Source organism: Hippocampus comes, unplaced genomic scaffold, assembly GCF_001891065.2.
Source record: "Hippocampus comes isolate QL1 unplaced genomic scaffold, H_comes_QL1_v1.1 scaffold42, whole genome shotgun sequence".
In the NCBI taxonomy this organism is placed as follows: Eukaryota; Metazoa; Chordata; class Actinopteri; order Syngnathiformes; family Syngnathidae; genus Hippocampus; species Hippocampus comes.
The window spans coordinates 20497-27241 of record NW_017805107.1 but is presented as its reverse complement, the minus strand read 5'-3'; the positions used below and the strand labels follow the sequence as shown (position 1 = coordinate 27241).

General features: G+C 41.0%; 1 protein-coding gene across 2 annotated transcripts in view; it reads left to right on the top strand.

Annotated features, from left to right (window-relative positions):
* The first annotated feature begins 4949 nt into the window (after window positions 1-4949).
* lysmd4 (LysM, putative peptidoglycan-binding, domain containing 4) overlaps window positions 4950-6745 on the top strand; it is a 6400-nt gene continuing 4604 nt past the window's right edge. Inside the window, exon 1 of one of the 2 annotated variants that reach the window (XM_019865434.1) lies at window positions 4950-5006. The gene's annotated coding sequence lies outside the window, so the exon portion shown is untranslated. Of the gene's footprint in view, window positions 5007-6099; window positions 6223-6745 lie in introns of those variants that run through there. The other variant, XM_019865432.1, reaches the window with a different exon arrangement.

Genomic DNA, 6745 nt, shown 5'->3' with positions numbered 1-6745 from the left:
ATAACAACTGCTAGCATAAAAGTATTTGAGTTATTCACTGTTATTTCTCTTATTTCACATTAGTACTTCACAACAGAGCACAAAGTTAAGTCTCTAAGTTTATCTGTAGTCAGGATGCTATCTGGCAATATGATTTCATACCAACTGCTGTAAAGTCGTAAAAATAGGCTGTGTAGGTAAGTAGGCTGACTGACTGACTAACTAACTGATTGACTTTACATTTGCTGGGTGTTACTTGTCAATAAGAATCGGTAGGCTGAAGTTTCTTGACATTAAATGTGAATAAGCGTAGGTAAGTAGGCTGACTGACTGACTAACTAACTGACTGACTTTACATTTTCTCGGTGTTATTGTCAATAAGAATTGGGAGGCTGCAGTTTCTTGACATTAAATGTGAATAAGCTCAACTTACAGCCATTCTATTTGTGTTTTACATTCCGCCTTATAACAGAGAAAATATCCCACCTACCATTTAAGACCCAACAGTGTTTTATGAATGTTTAATACCCAAAAAGCTACAACTGATGTTTTGTGCGGCTCACATGCGCAGATGGCCTCATGATCCGGCACTATGCCCCCAAATGTCCTAGCCCTGGTTGAAGCTAGGGCGAGGTTATACAGAGCCTCAGATCTCATAGCTCCGGAGTGTTGGTTCAACGTCAATCAGCGTAATGTTAGCTGACACACTGGTGAGGGTGGTGACAGGGCAAGGTTATGTGTCACTGTATGCTGGAGGCCTGCATGAAGACCACCACTGCCAGGGTTGTGTCTCATGTGAGGAGGCAGGGGGTGCAGGGTCAGCCCTAGGGGGGGTTGGGATCCAAATTAATTTACACCACAACTGCACTGCACCTATCAGCAAATCAGCTCCGAGGTTCCTCCGATGGAAGGCCTTCAAGCAGCCTCAAACACATCACATCATAATTTGTGTTTGCTGCCTTCGCACAGGAAATTCGATGATGAATGACAAGGTATCCGCATGCTTGAATTGACAGTAATGTAATTTACGATATACGGTGTTCCCCTTCATTTTAATGGGTATCGACTGTATGCTAACGTACTCAAACGCCCTGGCATGTGAGAACGGAAAGCCGACGCACTTTTTACCTTTGTCATTGTGAGACGATTAGATGTCGAGTGAGGAGCATACTTGTTATCCTCAAAGTCTAAAGAAGCAAGTGCACCCCCATCAGAAAACGTAAACGAGCGAATTGTATTTTCACTCATGGAGGCAGCACTTCAACAATTCGCCAAAACCACAAGGACAGAAAACGGGCAACAGGAGAATTTTATTCTGTTCTTACAACTACATTTTTACTTCTAGGACCAATGAATAACTACAAAGGAATAAATGACTAACCAGATTATAGGAGAAATTGATACATCATTATAAAAGACTGCAGTTGTTCTTCAATTCAAGAACAGTCCGCCAAAAATTGTTGTAATGTTGCATTCAAATGTGGCATGCGGCAATGATGTTTCGTTGTGTATGTTTCCTCAAAGATGATGGATGGATCGTTGCATCCGTCTGCCCCGAGATGTGAATCACATTCACCTGGCGGGTCGACATTTAATCAATAAACATCTGAACTGTTGCCGTGACCTTAACCCATAAGAATTTCATTACGCTGACTCGTGCGGAACCCCCGCGGATTTTCCGAGACAAAGCTCCAATCACCCGCTGTTGATGTCAACATTCATCACGCTCTAGTTTTTGCAAGGCAAATAATCAAACGTATCTGGTGGAGAACGGCGACAAGGGGAAACAAGGCTTGCGTTATAAAAATGCTGTGGTGACATCTTCAAATTAATCAAATGTCACGTACTACATGAAAACAATGTACTCGGAAAGCATTGCTCAGTGAGCGCTCTGACGATTATTGGGTTTGTTTTTTCTAGTGAGGACAAGTATTAGATCCAATGTTGGTGACGTGGCAGATCTGAGAGAGGAAAGGTTGCGCTGATGTGGGAGTGGTCACAGTCAACTTCCGCCACGGCCAATAAAAGTGGCTCCTCTCGTTCTCCCTAAATGTGACGCATTGGTTGCGCGCTAGCGTCTCAGCACATCTGCGCTGGGAAGTGGACATTTGGAAGGAACACCCTTGACCCACGATTATTGGGTGTCCCCCGCCTCCGTTGCTTTGCCGCCCAGTGGGATGATTTGAAAAATGTATGAAAAAAAATGTAATTATAAATATAATGCTGAACTGATCTGCAATTCTTCAAAGGTTTGGATGCCAACTCTTCACATATTATGAATGAAACGCGTCTGACGCTCACCACACATGTCCATGGAGCTCGGTGTCTGTTTACACTTACACTGTAAAATATTAAATTATTTTAGGTCATTATTTGTGTATTTACAGTATTTTAAAAATGTTTTTGAAATAAATTCATTGCTAGATTTTTTTTTTTTTTTTTGCTAAACACAATGCTTTACAGGATTGTTTGTTTAAAAAAATATATATATTTGGCCAGGATATAAATAATTATGGGAGGCTAATGCACCTTTCTAACAACATTTTCCATCTAAATACAATATAATATTTACATCCAGAAAATAATATTTGTAGATTTAAAAGAATATTTACAAGGATAAGCGGTTCACATAATGGATGGATGATATTATTCCATATTAGTACATTCATTTATTCATTCTTATACTCACACGAGGCACTTAATCCAAACTAAACAATTCTGTTCTCCTCTTTTTCTCAATGCCAAATTTAGTCAAATGCCCATCCTAAATCTGTGAGCAAACTTTGCAAAAGTTAGATTGTTGAACTACATTCACAAAACAGTAACTCCACCTACTGTCTGAGTCGTGTGTGTGTGTGTGTTTGTGGGGGTTGGGGGGGTCAACATATATTGCAGCCACACAGCAATAAGTTCATAGATGTGGCAACCATGAATGTTTCACCTCCATAAATATTTGACCGTTTGCTATGAATCATTTAAAGAAGAGGCCCACTCTGTTGTTTTGCAGGACAATATGTGCAAGCAGTATACTTTTTTTTACGGCCCCACCACACTTCTTTCCATACCTTGCCTCTCGCTCTCCTTCTCCTTCTCCTTCTCCTTCTCCTTCTCCCTCTCCCTCTCCCTCCCTCCCTCTCTCCCTCTCTCTCTCTCTCCCCCTCTCTTCCGTCAGTGTTTGACATGCTGCTCAGTGGCCCTGAAATGCAGCACATTATGCCGCTTTGTTGCTCATCGTTCACATTCCACGCCGCATCTGAACGCGATGTAAACGATATGATGATATGCCCTCGAAGGCAACATTAGCTTCATGATCGTTAACGCCTTCGTCGATTGCAAGGGTCGAATTTGAGAGACACTCTTTTTCTATCATGGACCAATTTGAATAAATAAATAAAGAAAGGGATGAATATTCTCGCAGCGATCGGGATTAACATGGTCATAAAATCAAAGTGAAGATAGCCCGTGTTGTTTTTTTGTAAGTGAAATGGAGCATTTGGACACAATGTCTGATGAGTGGTGAGAGTCAACTGTGTAGATCGGGAGTCAACTGGAGGTCGTCGGTGCTTTCCAGCTGAGTGGCGACACATATGTGGGGAGCATCACTAGAATATGCATGACTGCTATTCGACAGAACTGCTCATAGTTTCGCTCTCTGTCAAATGAGGACTTTGATTTTGTCAATCCCTTAGAGATCCATTTTGATGAAATAGCAACAATGTCCTGGGGCATGCAGAGTAATCCAAAAGTGTCGGATAGAATAAACATTGCTTATATTTTATTATTACACACTGAAAAGGAAATAGTACAACGATGAGGTTTAGGTCAGAATCTTTTTAGAGAAGAAAAAATAATATAATGCCAAGACAAAAAGTCATCATTTTGAGATTAGAGTGGCAATGTCTGTTACGTCCAGAATTTTGTATCGGTTCAAGATTGAAGTCGTAGTACTAAAAGGCTAAATTCACGTAGTTTCAAGATTACAAGACATTTCAATATTTCCAAGATTAAAATTGAAATATTACAAGAATACAGGTCTAAATAGTTTCAAGAGGAAAGGTCATGGACAGCATTTTTTCCAGTCTTGATATTTTTGATAACGTTTTTTTAGATTCCAGTCGTCATATTACAAGAATGAACAAACGTACAGTATATATTTTTTTAGATTAAAATAGATTAGAATAAAGTTGTTAAAAACAAAATGTATGTTTTGAAATGTCAGTCGAACTCATAATAGTTGGACAATAGTAATATATTTTCAAAACTGTTTTTTTTTTATTACATCAGAATATTATGACAGATTTGTACAAAGTCATAATATTAGAATAAAGATTTTGATTTTCAAGATTAAAGTGAAAATATTGAACAATGATAATAATACTCCATATAATAACATCTGAAAATCCATCTGTAATACAAAGTATTAGAATGACTAAAGTTGTATATTTTCCAGTTTAAAGTCATAACGAGGCTGAAGTTTTCATGGTTTTAAACATGTCATATTTTAGACAAAAGTAGAGTACTTTCAAGAAAAAGTTCAATACTTTAGAGATGAAAGTAGTACTATTATTTTAGAAATAGCAATGATAACACAACAAAACAAAACGTGCTCGGTGGGAGACAACAGCAGTGTTTCCGCCATGTTTGATCCTACTGTACCATGTTACAGATGAAGGAGTTGTGACGTCACAACAGGTTTCCCTTCGTACAGAAACGTCGTCCAAATAGTCTGCGCCTGCAATGACCACAAAAACACGAAGCGTCACTCGCAAATGTTATTTCGAAAACAGTTTGTGTTAAGCGAAGAAAAACAATGAGCTTTGTGACGCTGTGAGATGTTTAAAAGGTAATGTTGCTCCTGTGTAATTACTCTGAACGAAGAGACACGCTGTTAGTGGGTTTTTAATGGGTCAAGCCCAAGAGCAAGAGCGTTTTCGTTGTCCTGCTGCGACCTCGCGTGTCCAAAGGCTGCAATAACATCTCAAGAATACTGTCATACTGAGCAGGTTACATCAAACGCATCATTTCCAGTAGGGGAGATTGTATTTTTATGAATGCATAAACAATAATCTAGTTTGTCGAACTAACTTCTGTTGGATGCATGCAATTTTCGGATAAATTTCACCCCAAAAAAAAAAAAATCCTAATTCAAAACCTCAGTTCAGCGACGACAAAGACGACAAATGATGATGTAGTTTCAGCAACACACTTATCATGCTTGGATATTTTTTTACGTTGATTACGAGAATTCTGCTTTGGACAAACACAATGCTATGATTTAATGAAGGTCAGTGCTTCTGTGATTTCTCGGGCCTGCTCAACCCCCGTTATAAATCACATTCACATATGTGTGTAACTCTCACAAACACTTCATCTTATAACCAGCAGTCGTCATGCATGCCTGACTCAAGACATGTGCGACCACGGCGTCTGTTAAGTGCCTCTGGCCAAATATTCCACAGTTGCCGCTCCCAAACGCCTGCCAACCAAACTAGACTTCTGCCAGGATCTTCTGGTGGGCGCAACAGATGTAAAGCAGCAGAAGGCGGAGGCTTGTACTGTGCAGCAGAGGTGGAAAAACGGCCGGTGGTTGGCACAGGTGGAAGCGTGAGACTTGGGAGTCTGAAACTGCAGGACACGCAATCGAAAATACTGCAGTAGTCTTTTATGGTTTAGATTGGTTGCCGGATGCAACCACTGCAGGTTTCTGTCAGAATATTTCAGTGGGACTCTAATCACACCGATGGAGATTCTGGAGTTGTAAATCCATTTTGGTTTATAGAAGAGAATCAACTGTTCCAAAGGATACGCATACACTTTGAATTGCATTTTCATGTAACCAAAGTGCTATTTAAATAACATTTGACTCATTGATTGATGTTTCAAGCTTCAGCCGGAGGTATAGCTGACAGTGGCTTGTGGTTGGGGCTGTAAGCCACCATCCATAACTAAATGCATACTGGTTTGGCGGCTATGATAATTAAACGAATAGAATAAAATGTATTCAATCAAGCATGAGAAAAAAAAATTAAAAACAGCTTGTAAATAAAAGGCTGCATTTCTGGTGATTTAACACAGAGGGGCGGTAGTGAATTTCCGGCCTAGTGCGTCCGCTTTTAGAGTACCACAGAAGGTTTGCTCGCTGACGTCACTCACGCCAACTTGAAGTTAGTTAGCACAAAGTAGCTGGCGGAGGGGTTGGAGAGTATCACGAGCGTGGTGCCTTTTGTTGCTTTTCCCTTTAAGGTAACTACATTGGAGCTGCCTACGACAGTGTGCGCGACTTTATAGTTCGTGCGTGGGAGACAAAATGTGCTCTTGAAGTGACACACGTCACGTTGGGTAACACGTTACGAGAGTACTGCGCTAATAAGGCTAACTGAGCTACATGTGCTAACTAGGCTAACGCGTCGCTGACGTCAAACAGCTTCATGAGCAAAAGTGGCACTTGTCCGGCCTCACGTCGCATAACTTACCAGTTGAACATCCATCCATCTTCTAATCAACTTGTCACGAGGGCTGCGGGTGTGCTGGAACCTATCCCAGCTGTCATCGGGCAGTAGGCGGGGGACACCTTGAAGTAGTTGCCAGCCAATCGCAGGGCACACATCGACGAACAACCATGAGCACTCACTGTCACGCCGAGTGACAATTTAGTGTTCCGTTAATGTGGGAGGAAACCGGAGTACCTGGAAAACCGAGAAAACCCCCCGCAGGCACGGGGAGAGCATGCAAACTCCACACAGGAAGGCCGTAGCCGGAATCGAAC